Below are 16948 nucleotides of genomic sequence, written 5' to 3' on the forward strand. Positions count from 1 at the left end.
GTGCCCTCCTATTAATCTCCAGCTTTATGGCATGGTGGTCTGAGAAAGACGTCTGGATAATATCTATGTGTTTGAATTTACTCAGGCTGGCCTTGTGCCCCAGCATGTGATCTATTCTTGAGAAAGATCCGTGTGGATTGGAGAAGAATGTGAAACCTTTTGCTTTTGGATGAAAGGCTCTATAGATGTCTATCAGGCCCTGTTGCCTAATTACATTGTTTAGCTCTCTGGCCTCTTTGCTGAGCTTCTTTCCCTGTGACCTGTCTTTCTCTGATAGTGGAGTGTTGAAGTCCCCCACTATTATTGTTGTTTCCGTGATTTCTTCTGTCATTTTTTTAATAGTTTGTTTGACGAAATTTGCCGCACCATTATTAGGTGCGTAAATATTCAGTATGCTTATTGCTTCCTGGTTTACTGAGCCTTTGAGCATTATGTAATGTCCCTCTTTGTCTCTTTTTATGTTTTGGATCTTGAGATCCATTTTGTCGGAGATTAAGATAGCCACTCCTGCCTTCTTGGAGTTACCATTTGCTTGGTAAACTTTCTGCCAGCCCTTTATTCTCAGCATATGCTTGTCTGCTTGCTTAAGGTGTGTCTCTTGCAGGCAGCAGATTGATGGGTTATGTTTTCTAATCCAATCCTCCAGCCGCTTTCTTTTAACATATGAATTGAGCCCATTTGTATTCAGAGTGATTATTACAATCTCTGGCTTCATGGTTGCCATATTCTGTTTTGTGTTTTGGGTCTTTACCTATCTTCCTTCATATCAGTGTACTGCGTTTGAGTGGAGGGTTTCTATCCTGTCCTCTTTTCCATCTGAGACCGTGTTGTCCTGGTACGTGTTGCTGGCATGTTGGCTTCTAGATGGAGATGGGCTATATGGTGGTCTCCTGGTGGTTCTAGTTGGAGCTTGATCTTCTGGCCATAGTGAGTCAGCCAGTATGTTCTGCAGGGTCGGGTGACTTGCAGTATATTTTTTGAGTTCTTCCTTGTCCTGGAAGACCCTTATCTTACCCTCTATCTTAATGGATAACTTGGCAGGGTATAGGATTCTGGGGAGGCATTTTTATCTTTCAGTTTTTGGAAGATGTTGCTCCATTCTCTCCTCCTCTGCATGGTTTCTGCTGATAAGTCTGAGCATATTCTTACCTGCGCTCCTTTGTATGTGACTGTCTTCCTTTCTCTTGATGCTCGTAGAATTTTCTCTTTTTCCTCTAAGTTGGATAATTTTACAATTATATGTCTTGGCGTGTTCTTCTTGGTGTTTAGCTTAGCCGGCGTCCTCTCTGCTTCCTGTATGAGAGTCGGATTCTCCTTTGTTAGGTTGGGGAAATTTTCTTCCAGGAATTCCTTTGCTATCTTGGCGGTCGATTTGTGTGTTATGTTGTGTTCCGGTAGACCGATTATTCAAATATTATTCCTCTTCATAGCATCTGTCATTGATCTCAGGCTGTCTTCTGTTTCTTTAATTTTCCTATCTGATTGTTTTTCTCGCTTGCTTCGTTTGGTTTGAGCGTCCTCGAGTTCACTGATACGGTTCTCAGCCTCCTCAAGCCTAGATATAGCTTCTGTGACCTTTTGTGTGGCCTCTGCTACCTCCTCTGTTAGTTTCTGCAGTTCCTTTTGGTGGATAGTATTCATCCCCTCTATTGTGGACTTCATCCCCTCTATTGTGCATTTCATCCCTTCTATCGTTGCATCCTTATTTTGGTTTGCTTCTCTTAGCTCCTGTATTACTGCAAGCAGAGTTCTGAAGATTTCCTTTTGTGGCTGATCTATATCTGTTTCTTCTATGAGTGACGTTAGGTCTGTTAAAGTGCCTCGTTTCTCTGATTTTTTTGTTGGGAGTGATGTGGTCTGTTGATTTTTCCTTGATCCTTTAATAGGCCCCATGCTTCTGGGAGACAGGAGTAACCTTATTGTGTGGAGGCTCAGGCCACTGTGCCATTTCCTGGGGTGGCTGGGGCGGGCTGTGGCAGGCTTAGGGCTGGCACTGGGGACCCAACAGGGCCCCAGGTGGTGAGAGCTGGCTGGAGCTCACTGACGGCTCCTCAGGGACTGCAAAGCCGAGACCCAGGCTCCACTGCAGGTGGAATGTTTGATCTGCCCGGGCTGTGAGCGGGCGCGGGGAGGCCCCTCGGATAGCTGCGCAGGCAGCTGCGCGACACTTCAGGGAACAATGGTGTTCACTCTCCGCCCTTTTGGCGCGAAACTGCAGGGGGCAATGGCGCCCTTCCTCCGCTCAGGCTCAGAGTCGCCTCTGCCGGGGTCCCCGCAGCACCCTGGGGAGTGCACCTACTCTTGTGCCTTGCGCAGGGAGGGGCCCTTGGTGGGCAGACTCAGCAGCGTGGGGTGCGGCGCTCTGCGGAAGCTCAGGGTCCGGGACAGGCGCGGGTTGGGCTATGGCTCCTGTTGGCGGGAAGTGCTCAGCGCAGGGTCCCCGCCAGGAGTGGAGCTGGCGCTAGGCTGCCAGGGGCTGGCGGGGGCGGGCGGGGGTGGGAGGCCGGCGCACGGAGGGCAGGTGGAGAGGTCCGCGGCAGCGGTGCAGGTGGATGGTCCCCCGTGGGGGTCGCCAGACAACCCGCGGGTCCGCTCCCCTGAGCTTGGATGAATGGAGGGAGGGACGTGGGCCCGAGGGCAGATCGCTGCCCTGCGGGGAGAGGGGAACTGCGGGAGAGGAAAGCTTCTCTCCCAGTGGGGATCCGCGAGTGGGGAGTGGGCCGCTGGAGTAGGGGAGCGTGACCTGCTGCGCCTGTCTAGGCAGGGCAGGCAAGCGGCTCTGGGCTGGCGTCCGGTTTGGGGATGGAGCCTAGGCCGGTCGCCAGTGAGCTCACGGCAGCTGAGTGGCCAGAGATGTCCCACTAGTCCGGTCCTCTTTCACCTAGACCCCTGCTCAGGACAAATACGTGGGGTGCTGTCCCAGGGGGATATTTCACTCACCAGACTCTTACTATTCAGCTACCTGGTCGCCAATCCCGCTTTGTTTGGAGGAGCTCTCAGAGTATGCCGGTGTCCCTGTCGGCCATCTTCCCCAGCTCCCAAACTTATTTTTCTATGCTGACCTTATAACCTGTGAAATTGCTTAACCTTTCAATTAGTTCCAATAATTTTCTACTAGGACTTTTGGGTTTTCTATGTTTAGAGTAATATAGTCAGCAATTATAGAGAGTTTTACTTCTTTGCTGTCATTTTGAATGCCTTTATTTTACATTATATGATTGATAGCTATAGTTAAGGGATATAGCACCATGTGAAACAAGATTGGTATTAAATGGTATCCTTATATGGTTCCAATTTGAAAGGTGAATGCTTTTGTTTCCTCTCCATTGAGTGAAATGTTTGTCATTGACATTTCACTTTGCTGTTTTGAGTCCGATTAAATCTGTCTGAAATCACAGCAACACTAGATAAAACAGAAAGGAGCATAGATCTTACTTCATCCTCACAGTTGTCATGTATGAGGCCTTTGTTACAGTTACTGTGCCATTCTATGATGTTAAAGGTCATCCTTATGCATTATCAAGCACAATATCTGGAAACATGTTAAAAGTCTTGAGATGAAGTAATCACACTCTTACTAGTTAGAATTAAGCATTATAATGTCAAACATTACGCTCACTGTCATGGGATTGGAATATCATGGCTTTCACACTCAGAGATGGAGGTGAGCTGGACTAGTGTGCAGCTGCATCATGATGTGAAACTTAAATTGGTCTGCTAACCTCCAGTAATGAGATAACTTTGTTCTGGAATGATCATGCTCAAGTAATGCCATACCCATCTGCATGCAAAACTGAACTAATTCAAGGAATTCCCATGGCAAAATATTAGCTTGTCATGTGCTTGAATTCCTGGATCATATGGAAAATCAAGAATCATTTTTGAAAAAGCTTATTCTCCTCAGCAAATTCTGGCCCAGAGAGGTCAAGTGACCACCAACTTGTGCTTGAATTTCCCCCATTGACATATGCAGTTTAACCATACAGTAAATGACTGGTGTCAACTCTAAGAATGGAGAAAAATGTTTGTGATCTTTGATATCAATGAGAACAAAATCTGAATGGGCATAACATTTTTAACATGTATAACTAGAGATAGTGCTAGTGATTTTATGGGCAATAATATGAAAAATATTCCAAATTCAGAAAATATGTGAGTGTTGGTAATAAATTCAAGGTTGTGATCCCTGAGCAGTTTGTGGGGAATCATAAGTAAAGCATAAATAGAGAGGAAGACTTTGGTTGTATGTGCTCAAATTTCAGGTGACCCAGAGTCCTCTGGGTAAGGGACATTTAAAAATGTCTGTGCTTATTCCACAAATTTTGAGGACCTGTATGGACTTCATTTAATCCAGAGTGCCTTTAGGTCTCAACTCAACATATTTTGGTTCAAGATATGAAATACTGTCCTTGGCTCATATCCTTACTTTGCCCTATTAAACAATTATTTCCCACTCCCTTCTCTGATGTAACTTTTTACTTTAAGTCATGGCACTTGACAGGTTTTACACTCTTTGGAATGCTCTCTGCCAAACAAAGGGTTTCTCTTCAGAATCTTGCAGTTCTTATAGAGTACAGAGTTAAAACCTTGTCTTTTCTGGGGCTCAACTTTTCTGGGTAGCAGCTTCTTCTTACACTGAGGTTTTCCTTAGCCATCAGGTAGTGGGATGTAGTGATAGTGGTGCTTGTAAGAGCGGTGGGGTTTGTGATGATCATGGCCCAAATCTGGAAAAGACCGTGCTGATTCACATCAGTAGGAGGCCAATGCCTACTGGAGACATCCTGCCAGAGCCTCAGGGCATCTGTGCCTTAATAAAATACAGAGTCCGACGTGGAGGACATCTTGTAGACCCCACATCTGGCTTATGACCACCTGACCTTAGGGATATGGACTGAAGTACACCCACCAACACTTGAGCATTTCCTCAAGCATTCAAGGGGTTTTGTTGGATGTTGTTGCAATTTACATTCAAGAAACACAAGGAAATATATGTAGGCAAGGAATAGGTGGGAAATGGTGCTGAATGACATCATGGAAGAGTTGGATATTTGAGGCATCATCAACCCCCAACTCCTTGGAATTGGTCTGGTATTAATATTACTAAAACATATTATTACCACATAGGAAAATTACCAAGGACTTTGAGGAGGTTGATTAAAAGTCATCCGTGCATAAAGAAAAATTGGGTTTTGGAGAGTGTGAGGTAATGGGAGATACTCTGGGGTGTACCTGCTGGTTCCAAGGAACTCTATACTGCCCAATCTCCAATGTACAGGATATATAAGAGCCTCAGTCAGGGCAGGAGCAATGAAGGGCTGAAGGGAGAGAATACTGGGCTCAGAAATGCTGGGCTTTCCTTTGTACATTCGCACATACCTTTTAGGTGAAGTGCTCTCTCATTGCAGACTAACACACAGATGAGTTCAAAAGAAGAATTACCCTACAATGGCTCAGAAGAAAAAAAGGAGCCTCTATTTATAAGCATAAGTCTCCCTGCTATGCAAATCATTCTTCAGGCACACGGTTAAAATCCCACAACTTGGGCACTGAAAGCTATCAGTTCTCTTCTGACAGGGCTGTCTATCTCTTGGGAAAGCACAGCTGAGGCCTAAAGATGCTGTTGCTGTGTGTTCTCCTGTGCCTGGTGACAGTTCCCCAAGGTGAGGGTCTCAGATGTCGGTGTTGAGTCTATGTGGATGGTTGTGACTGCAAGTGACTGACAGAGATCAATTATCTTTATTTACAGAAGTTCTATCAGAGATGCAGCTTCAGGATTCAGGTCCAGGACTGGTGAAGCCCTCCCAGAAGCTGTCCCTCATTTGCACTGTCTCTGGTGTCTCCATCACAAGTAGGAGTTATGACTCGAGCTGGATCCACCAGACTCATGGGAAGGGGCTGCAGTGGATGGGAAGCTTATGGTATAATGGTGGTACAAAATATAACCCGTCCTTCCAAAGCTGACTCTCCATCACCAGAGACACATCGAAGAATCAGTTCTTCCTGCAGCTGAGTTCTGTGACTGCTGAGGACATGGCCCTTTATTACTGTACAAGGAACACAGTGAAGTGAAGTCAGTGTGAGCCCAAACACAAAACTCCCCTGCAGGGAAGACACTGGGCAGTAGGGGGCGTGCAGGACCCACTGAACATGGACACCCAGCCCTAGAGAAGCAGGCAGAGGTGAATGAAGGAGGATTTCCTGTTGGAATTAGGGTTTCCTCGCTCAGCTTTCAGCATCCCCAGAACAGGTTTCTCTTTTTTTCCCCCTAAGTGTTCTTCTCACTGCAGGCTTCGAAAGAGGAACTAGAATTCTCTGTTTGCAGTACAAATATTAAAAGTGACAATGATCCTCCATTGTCATCCTATGTGATTCATTTTCCTTCTTGACAAGCAGATTATCGTGGTCATTCTCACCCTGTTAGTCAAAGTATGTTGACGATGAAATACAGACATTTATAGATTCATGAGTAAAATGCATGATTTTAAAAGGCCTGAGCTCATTGCTCTATTAAAACCCAGGATAACACATCTCTGGATGTGTCTCTCTGCAATGTGCACTGTGGATACTGATTGATTAATATTCTTATGTCTGAGAAAATAATTTCAGTGACTTCTGATGCTAAACTTGTGACATGACTTTTGTGAAATTGCTCTTTGGGGTCATAATGAAGCGAACTCAATGGAAGGACAACTTTGATTCCAAAATAAAATAGAAGATGTGTCACAAGAAGAGGAAATGGCAGACCAGTATCTCAGAATGCTCTTTAGAATTGAGAATAATGAGACTTCTCACATATTTTGAATATGTTTTCAGGGCAACCAGTTCCTAGAGAAGAACATCCTCTATTGTAGAGTGTCAGCAAAATAGAAGAATACCCTGAATTAGATGCACAGACGGGGGTGGCTGCAAAAATGGTCTCAGACTTAGGATCAAATGAGGACGGTTCAGGACTTCTCAGTTTATGTATTTGTGCTGTTGTACACGGAGGCACGGAGCATTAAACTTACTCAAATGTAATCAGCAACATCCCTGATAATGAGTTGCAGGAATTGAGATTAATTCTGTTAACCAAGTGTGAATACCTAAAATATTACTATAATACACCTTTTCATATTTACTATTTAACATTTGATACATATACCATTCCTTATTAAGTTTACCTATACGTAGTTTAATATTTCCATTTTGATACACTTTTGCTTATTCTGGGTTTTAATACTTTCTGGATTTTTTTTTTCATGTAGGGGTTTATACCTGTTGTATTTTGTCATTGTTGGTAGCCTTTTTGATTCCCTCTTATGTCTTTTTCTGTTTTTTGATTTATGAAACCCAAGATGGGGAAATCTACAGAGATAATAACTAGAATAAGGGTTCCTGGGGCCACAGTAAGGGAAATGGTGGTAAAATGGAATGTGATTGGTAGATTTATGTGCCAACCTGGCCAATAGGAACATGTGGTATTAATAAGGTTGCAGTTTGATTGGAGAGCAAAGAGATAAATGGCTCAGAAAGGTCACTGGTATCTCTCTTGCTCTCTGATAATCAGACCAGTGTGTGGCTGCCTTAGCTTGTTCTCTTCCTCAACTCCTAAGCTACACTGCCTGTGGGGCTGACAACCTGTAGATCATGTCGCTAGAGCTTGAGTTTCCTTTGAGACTAGCTTCTCCACGTTGCTGTTGTAGACATCACTTGAGCTTGGGACTGTTGGAACTTGTCATCCTGATGATTGTTGTTCACCCACCCTGCTGTTTGCTGCCTGTGGCCAGACTGTCTGCATTGCTCTATGGAAGACTCAGCTCTCTGCTTCCTTGATCCTGGACCCAGTGGTCGTTGTGAGTTAAAGGCCTTCCAGTATATTATTTTTCCCATGGAAATGAATTGAACTGAGCCCTCTAGACTGCTGTGTGGCCTAATTAACTGTTATATTCATACACACACACACAATCATAAGTACCCTGGTTTTGTTTATCTAGAGAACCCTGTCTAACACAGGGAGCTAATGTAAAGGATTTCAAGAAGGAAGAAAATGTTTTCAAACAGGTTGTGGTAGGAATTGTGAACACAGCTTGATAAGACTGAACGACAGAATGGTATGATGTCTAGATTTGATTCTAATAAAATGGTTTGAATGAGGGGAAAAAAGAAAAGGTTTAAGGATCTTATTTGCTGACAAAATGATTTAAAAGGTTTTTATTTTGTATACTTCTGAAAATAACTTCTTAAAATATTTCATATGAAAAATGTACTTAATATTGATAACATGCTGTTTCTAATACATATTTCATAATAAATTTTGCCAATTTCTCAGTTTGAAAAAGGCAGTGTCTGAAAATGAGGAGCAGCTCTATTCTGTCCTAGAGGGTCGCTATGAGTCAGAATTCACTTGCTGCTAGTGTGTTATGGTAATTGAGTTTCTCAATTTGTATCTTATTTTGGTTGCTGATCTCCATTAGTTTTTTTTCTGTGTATTCTGTATTTTGTCTAATCATAGTTAATATTATTGTCAGGAATTGCTCAATTCTTTCCATTATCCTGGTCTCCAAAGAAATTATTACATTCTGTTTTTATTTTAATTATGCCCTTTTTTTCTGTAACATCATTTATACTATTATGTATAATATTTTAATAACATGTTAATGGTTTTCCTTTTAAATATACATTTTATTGGTTGTTCTTCAATTTTCTATGTAACTTTATACAAATAAACTTATTTATCCTTCCAGTTGACTTATTCTTTTTTATATATCATTTTATTGGGGTCTTGAACAGCTCTTATAACAATCTATACATATATCCATTGTGTCAAGCACCTTTGTCCATATATTGCCATCATCATTTTCAAAACATATTCTTTCTACTTGAGCCTTTGGTATCAGCTCATTTCCCACCCACTCCCACCCTCCCTCATGAAAACTTGATAGTTTATAATATTTTTTCATGCCTTACACCAAACGCTGTCTCCCTTCACCCACTTTTCTGCTTTTCGTCCCCCTGGGAGGGGATTATATGTAGATCATTGTGATCATTCCCTCTTTCTCCGCCCCACCTCCCTGCTATCCTCCTTTATCCCTACTCTTATTATTGGTCCTGAGGGTTTTATCTGTCTTGGATTCCCTGTGTTGTGAGCTCTTATCTGTAGCAGTGTACATGTTTTGGTCTACCAGGATTTGTAAGGTAGAATTGGGGTCATAATAGTGGGAGGGGAGAGCATTAAATAACTAGAGGAAAGTTCTATGTTTCATCGGAGCTATACTGCACCCTGACTGGGTCATCTCTTCCTTGTGAACCTGTGAGGGGATGTCCAATCTGTAGACAACTGGACATTCCCTTATTTTGTAGTGTAAGGTCATCATAACATTATATTTCTGTTGAACCAATTGAGAAGTCGCCAGCAAAACACAGTTTACACAGAAGCGTTGGATGCAACAGCAGTTTGCTCTCACAGAGAAGAGATAGAGCTAGCTCCTCATCAGGAGTGGGCACAAATCTCCACAGTCAGTGGTTTCACCCTGGGGCCAGTGCAGGGATGGGGGTTTGCAAGTATCCCTCTTTTGTGCTGCAGTTGAAGAACTGTGTTCCCTCCACAACAGCAAAGATAAAGAAATGGGTTTATGCTATGAGCTCAAATCTGCAGGAAATAGTGAGTTTGTTTTGTTGTTGCTGCTGTTTTGTGTGTTCCATGTAATGTGCATAACAATCAGTTTGGGGACTGTTAGCATGGGTTCAGCCGAAGGTAGAGGGGGTAGGCTGTAGGACACCAGACACTAAGGAGTGTTTTTGAATACAGAAGCCCTGGAAAGGCAGTCATTCAGCAAGGTCATCATACCCCAGTAGCCAGACTGACAATTTGATGCTAATCATGTCTGGTTCTGTCATGGACTCCAGAGAAGGAGGCAACAGATTGTCAGCTTCCCCAATTTCCAATTCCTATTGGAGTTTATCTCAGGTATATTTTGTTGTTGCAGGTAACACTCTTGAATTTTTGTTTTATGTTTTTCTGTTTTACAGTAGATAAAACTTGGGATTGATAAACATATAGAGAAAGCAAGTAGATTAAGGGTTTCGGTGGGTGGTGGCATGGGAGGACATTACGGGAACTGAAGTCAAGGAATTCAAGAAGGAAGATGATGTTTTGAAACTGATTGTGGTAGCAATTGTACAATACTGCTTGATGTGAGTGAACTGTGGAATGATATGATATCTCTATTAGTACCCAATAAAATGGTTAGGGGGAAAATTAAATAAAGATTATTTATTCCATTGCTAGAAGTTTTTTGTAAATTCAAGTTCCTGGCTTATATCAAAATCTCTTTTACTGTTCATTATTTAAATGTTTGTTTGTTTTTTGAATGTTGTTATACTGGGATGAATTTCCATCAGTTTATAATTATGTGTGACTATCTGTCACTTATTTTTTCATGATACATATATGTAACAAAAGGCCATTTGCAAAATTCTTCTCATGCATAATTCAGTAACATTAGATTATCATTGTGTTAAACAATTACCAATATTTGCAAAGTTCCCTATCATACATATAACACAAACCCAGACAAAAGAATTCTGGCTTGATAATTTCCTCCTTAACATGGAATAAATAGCTATAAATCTAATACTTCAATTACTTTGAATAAAAGTCTGCTTCAAAAACTTTCGCTCCACCTTTGGAAAGAATAAAGCCTAAACTCTGTTCAATGTCTTTCAGTCAGATATATTTTTTAATGAATACTTTGTTGTGGCATATCAAATCTAATATAAATATCAATATCTATAGATCATACTTCCTTCCACTACAACCAACTCAACCAATTCAGAGTGCTTGCAACCTTCAGTCCTCCACAAAGCTTTCACTGTGTGGGAGAGTCAGTGTGAGACCGGGCCTAAAACTAACCTCAAGAAGAAAGCTGTCCTGCAGGGGTGTTAGAGACCCACCCCCTCCTGGAGCAAGTGAAGAAAGAAGTGAGGACAGGAGCCTGGGTAAGGACTGCAGTGGCTGGTCAGCGAAAACTGCTGTGCTGAGCACTTTGGTAGCTCTACTGCCCATGGCAGGAAACCAGCTGAGAGAACTCCAGGGAACACCTCTGACAATGAGCACGAATGCTTTGGATCAGAGAAAATGTTTCTCTGTGGTCCCCAAAAGGTGGAAGACAGTGTAAGCTCATCGAATACCTCTCCTGTATGTGTGATGGGATGCTGTCAGCAGGGGGCTCTCAGAACACATTGAGCCCAACATACACCTGGGTACTACCATATATACTCGTCTATAAGCTGAGATTTTCAGCACAAAAATGTGCTGAAAACCTGGAGTTCGGCATATACATGGGTCAGTGGTACCCCAGTGAGGTGTAACATTTCGCTGCACCCTTCACCCCCTGGTAACGGGATGAGCGCCCGTTATCTTGTGGGTGATTGCCGTTTGTCCACTGTTCATTCAAAGTCGCGTTGACACTGCAGGTCTTTGAATGTTTGTTTACTCACATTTAACCAATCACAGCCGTCCTAAGATATGGACAGCTCCAATTGGCAGAAGCACCCATACTGATTCACTTTCGCTGGCAGCTGAACTGGTAAGGATGTTTCTGTGGCTGTGCTTTGTCTCTCCCCTCTGGTGTCTATGCTAATTTACATCCTGCATGCCCCATCTACACAGACTCCCTCCTGCCCCTCCTACCATCTAACGCATCATGTAGGGGGTGGGGGGCAATACCATGAAAAATCTTTTTCAAAGTCTTATTTTTTTATCCTATTAGATATGGATACTCTTCAACCAAAACAAAAACGCCAGTCATATGAGCCTGGTTTCAAAATGAAGGTTGTGTGAGGAGCAGAAGAGAGCAATAACAGTATTGCAAGTAGTGAATTCTATGTTGATGAAAAGCAAGTAAGGGAATGGAGGAAAATGAAGACTGACTTGAAACAGATTCCAAAGCTAAAAAAAGCTCATTGTGGTTTAATTTCTTTTTGTGGGGCTCTAGAGAGTGAATTGCATAAATGGATTATGGAGTATCATCAAAAAAGTTACTGTGTAACACGCATGGGAATCCACATACGTGTTCTACAGATGGCTAAGGATGACAAATATAAAGCACCAGGCATTGAAAAATTTGTTGCATCAGAAGGATGGTGTACCCACTTCATGAATAGGTTTGGCCTACTATGTTTGAGACAAAGAACAAAGATTTCCCAGAAATTGTCACAAGACCTTGAAGAAAAAATTATGTCATTCCAGTCATTTATTATAAAACAAAGAAGGATTTATAACTTTGACCTGGCAGATATTGGGAATGTGGATGAAACTGCCATAACTTTTTATCTTCCAAGCAACAGAACTGTGGCAAGTTTAGGAGAAAAAAAGACATTTTTCTCAAAACCACAGGAAATGAAAAAAACAAACAAACACTTTACAGTTGTTCTATCATGTTTGGCTAATGGAACTAAGCTCCACCCTGTCATTATTTTTAAAAGGAAGACTTTGCCTAAGAAGATCAATTTCCCACCAAGAATTACTGTGCATGCACATGTTAAAGGCTGGATGGATGAAGACGGAACAAAAAAAAAATGGCTGTAAGAAATTTGGAACCGATGACCAGGAGCAGCCTTAAAGAAAAAGCCATCACTACTTGTTTGGGATATGTTCAGAGCCCAACTGTCTGATGACATTAAAAAAAAATGGCAAAATCTATTAAAGTTACTTTAGCCGTTATTCCAGGTGGGCTTACATCTGTACTGCAGCCTCTGGATGTATCTTTGAATAAGCCTTTTAAAAACCATGTGTGAAGGATGTGGCATGAATGGATGTCATCTGGCCAAACCTGACTAACAAAAGGAGGAAATCTCATGAAGCCTGACAGAGTTAAAAGCAAAGTGGTTTCTAGATGCATGGGAAGACATTCCAGAAGATATGTTGTGATGTGCCTTCCAGAAATGTAGTATTAGTAATGCTAATGGCAGTGAAGACTGTGTTTTGTGTGAAAATGACAGCAGTGATGGTGATGACGGCGATCTCAGTGAGGACAGCATCTATGATGACCTCACACCAGCTGAAGCTCTGCATTAGGATACGGATGATGATGAGGAATCCAGTTTTGAAGGATTTTACTCTTTACATTTTAGCTAGGTTGCTGATTGAACTCAGGGAATAGTACCCTTAAGGTATCATTGTTCATACCTTATTGTTTTTGTTGATCCTATTTTCCACTTACTGTGTTGGTTTACTAATGTTAAATGACTTGTTGTCCTTTTATTTGTTTTTTATTTAAAATAAATATTTGAATACATTACCCCCACTGATGTCTCAATTTTTAGTAATTTTATTTTCACTTGTTTTGATTATTGAAACTCAACAATAGCTTCTGCATTTTCCAGCCTAGGCTTATACTCGAGTCAATCAGTTTTTCTGGTTTCCCAGGTAATAATTAGGTACCTCGGCTTATACTCGGGTCAGCTTATATTCGAGTATATACAGTAATTTTTCCTTTGGGGAGGAAAAATTACTGTATTTCTGTGGTTTCTTTTAACACCATAAACAACCTTGTTGTTAGGGTTTTTTGTTTGTTTTAATTCAATCTCTAATTCTGGATGAAAACGTCGAAGTACCCTTTACTCCTTTCCAAATATTCTGCAATATCCTAGGGGAAAGGAGCTTTAGGGATGACAGATAAGTGTTTCCCTTTGTGCTCAGATGTGTGACGAGATTCAGGAAAGCCCGGCCGTGATTCCATTATGTTGTGATTATGTTAGAAAGGGTTCTCTAGATGAAAAAACAAACAAACCAGAACATATGATTATACATCAATATCTATCAATTTCTCTCTATTTATATAACATAAGAAATAAACAGTTAATCTATAAAGCAGTGCAAATGGCTCAGTGCAACTCACTTCCCTACTGGCAGTCCTTCAGGTCTTGAGGGCCACAGGGTAGTCCTCTGTAGAGCAATTCAGATTATCTTGGCACAGGCAGCAAACAGCAAGGCAGTTGACAGGATCCAACAGTCCCAAGCTCAAGCGATATTACTCCAGTAGTGTGGTGAAGCAGTTTTGAAGGAAACTCAAACTATAGCAACACAGTCCATGGGTTAGGTGTCCCACAGGTAGTGTAGTTTGTAAATTGAAGCAGAGAGCAAGCTATGGCAACCACACACTGATCTGATCATCACAAAGCAAGAGACAAGAAAGGTGAGGCTCACCAAGCCATTTACCTCTCTGCCCTTCAATTAAACCCACGTGTGTTCATTGGCCATGTTGGCACAATAAACCTACCTATCACAATGAGGATATTCTCTATAATTTCACCATAGCATCTGGGTAATTATGATAGTAATGGATGTAAAGCAACATTAAACATAAAATATGAACAAATGTTCATATGATTGGTAAAGTGAAAACCTGAGAGAGAGGACTATGTTCTCCCAAAGACAACATCCCCATCACCATGTAATTCCCAGAGCCAGGGGCCTCCATTGATCCCTTTTCAACTTTACATAACTATGTGCCTCCCACATGCAAATACATAATATGCAGCCATGTGAAACCACAGCACATGTACTTAAATTCGTATTCTTTCTCACCCTGGAGAGCATTTTCTGGGCGTCATGAATCTTATCCACATGAACATGAATTATGTGTGGACTTTCCTTTTTCTGGTGGAGACTCTGGGTGGTGAGTGCTTCAGGGATTCACACAGGAAGTCTGGGGATGCAGCATCTGAACACATGACCTACTGTTGCTCTTTTTATCTACAGGTGTCCTGGCTCAGGTCTAGTGACAAGAGTCAGACCCTGGACTGGTGAAGCCTTCACAGGCACTGGCTCTCCCTTGTGCTGTCTCCAGATTCTCTTTAACCAGCTCCGATATCAGCTGGATCCGCCATGATTCAGGAAAGGGACTGGAATGGGTTGGTGATATACAGAGGGGTGCTAGCACACACTATAATCCAGCTCTCCAGTCTCAAGTCAGCATAACCAGGGACACCTCCAAAAGTAAAGTTTATTTAAAACTGAGCTCTGTGAATCCTGAGAACACAGCCGTGTATTACTGTACTAGAGGCACAGTGATGGGAATTCAGTGTGAGCCCAGACACAAACCTCCCAGCAACAGGCTATGGTTTCAGTAGATGCAAGGGCTGAGGTCAGTGATGCTTTCCTCTCAGAAGCTGTGGTTTCCCCACCTTGTCAACACCTCTCTAGGGACACCATGCACAGACTCAAGAGAAGCTTCATGCCTCTGAACATGATTTATTTTCCTTGGAATGGGCTTTGTCTCTCTTTCACCATCTTCCAAAGACAGATTTCACAGTAATAGTAATTGATGAGATATCACTTTACAACTAGTTAGTTCAGGCAGGTGTCCTCAAACTACAGCCCGCAGGCCACATGTGGCCCACCGAGGACATTTATCTGGCCCGCCAGGTGTTTTTACCCCATTTGTTTTTGACTTCAAAATAAGATATGTGCAGTGTGCATGGGAATTTGTTCTTTTTTTTTTTTTAAACTATGGTCCGGCCCTCCAACGGGTCTGAGGGACAGTGAACTGGCCCCCTGTTTAAAAAGTTTGAGGACTCCTGTTTCAGGGTACCAACTAGTGCCATTTGTTGTCAAAGCTATAAATATTTCATGTAGAAAAAAATTCTCATGTGGAGTCCCAAATTGTCTCTATACCCTCAGATTTATCTTGAACCTTCTTGTAATAAATAATCACAAATGTAGTTTTTTTTTTTCACTGCCACCAGCAGCACTTTGCAGTTTTATAAACCATTCAAGTACAGTAGCATCTGGTAAAATCGGGACAGAACTGGGATTTAAAAGCAAACAGATATTCAGCATCTAACAGTTTTGAGAAGCCACTACATACTCTTTCACAAACATGTTTCCACGGGGCCAATACAGTGCTAGCCATTCACCCAGCGCACTGAGTGCACCGAAGTAGAAAAGAGGCAACAAGAAAAATAGCTACGTTAGAAACACTCCAACACTTTAGAAAAAAAGAGTCAAACACTTTTTGTTTCTCCCCTTTAGCCCCTAAAACAACATCACATGGTCTGGATCTACCTATTTACGTCCTACGTTGGCTTCTAGTCTTTGTCAGGAGGGAAATAGTAATAGTAGTAAAATGACACTGGCCAGCACGGTCTTTGGATCTCGAGGAGGGAGGGGAGAAAGTCAGTCCTCAGGACAAACTAGTTGGCTGCAGTCTCATCAGCGGGGTCTTTGCATTCCTTGTTCTTCCGCACTTCTTCCACGTGCTTGTCCTTTTCTCGCAAGCGCTCCAGCTTGGCCACCATTTGTGCTTCTCGGTTCTCTTTGTTGGCTTCCATTTTGTGGGTCAGCTTCTCCTCGGCCATCTTGCTGAAGTTGTTGTTCTCCTCGATTGCTTTCTGCAGCACCTCCTTCTCGTGCTCCCGCTTCCCGGCCAGCTGCTTCAGGACCTCCGCCTCATGGGACTTGCGTCTTTCTTCTGCAGCTTCTAATTTCTTCTGAATTTCCTCCAGGGAAAGGTCCTTCTTCTTTGGAGGAGAAAGAGGGAATTCTGGGACGGCCTCTTTTGAACGGGGGCTGAGTATCAGCTCAAAGGCCTGGCCAGAGGCCCACTTCTCCAGTTCTTTCACCTGGATATCAGAAGAAGCCATGGTGAACAGAAGACAAGAGACTGGCAGTGTACGCTCTGCAATCCACTGGGAAGGAAAGCCCTGCTCGGTCCGAGCCGCCTGGCCACACTCTCACAAATGTAGTTTTATGCAATCATTTTGGCTTAGAGGCCCTAGAAAATATTGTCTATCCAAATATTGTTGTTTGAAAGCAAATAATTATTAAGAAGATCCTCAAAAAAAGAAAATAAACTCACCCAAAAGTGAAAGACCGCATACAAAGTATATATATATATTTATATATATATAAATATATATATAAACATATATACACACATTCTAATATGACACAAGGATGGTGATA

General features: G+C 42.2%; 1 pseudogene; it reads right to left on the reverse strand.

Annotated features, from left to right (window-relative positions):
* Window positions 1-16161: 16161 nt before the first annotated feature.
* LOC142436843 (stathmin pseudogene) lies at window positions 16162-16700 on the reverse strand (annotated as a pseudogene).
* Window positions 16701-16948: the final 248 nt, after the last annotated feature.

The sequence above is a fragment of the Tenrec ecaudatus genome, unplaced genomic scaffold (genome assembly GCF_050624435.1).
Source record: "Tenrec ecaudatus isolate mTenEca1 unplaced genomic scaffold, mTenEca1.hap1 Scaffold_683, whole genome shotgun sequence".
NCBI lineage: Eukaryota > Metazoa > Chordata > Mammalia > Afrosoricida > Tenrecidae > Tenrec > Tenrec ecaudatus.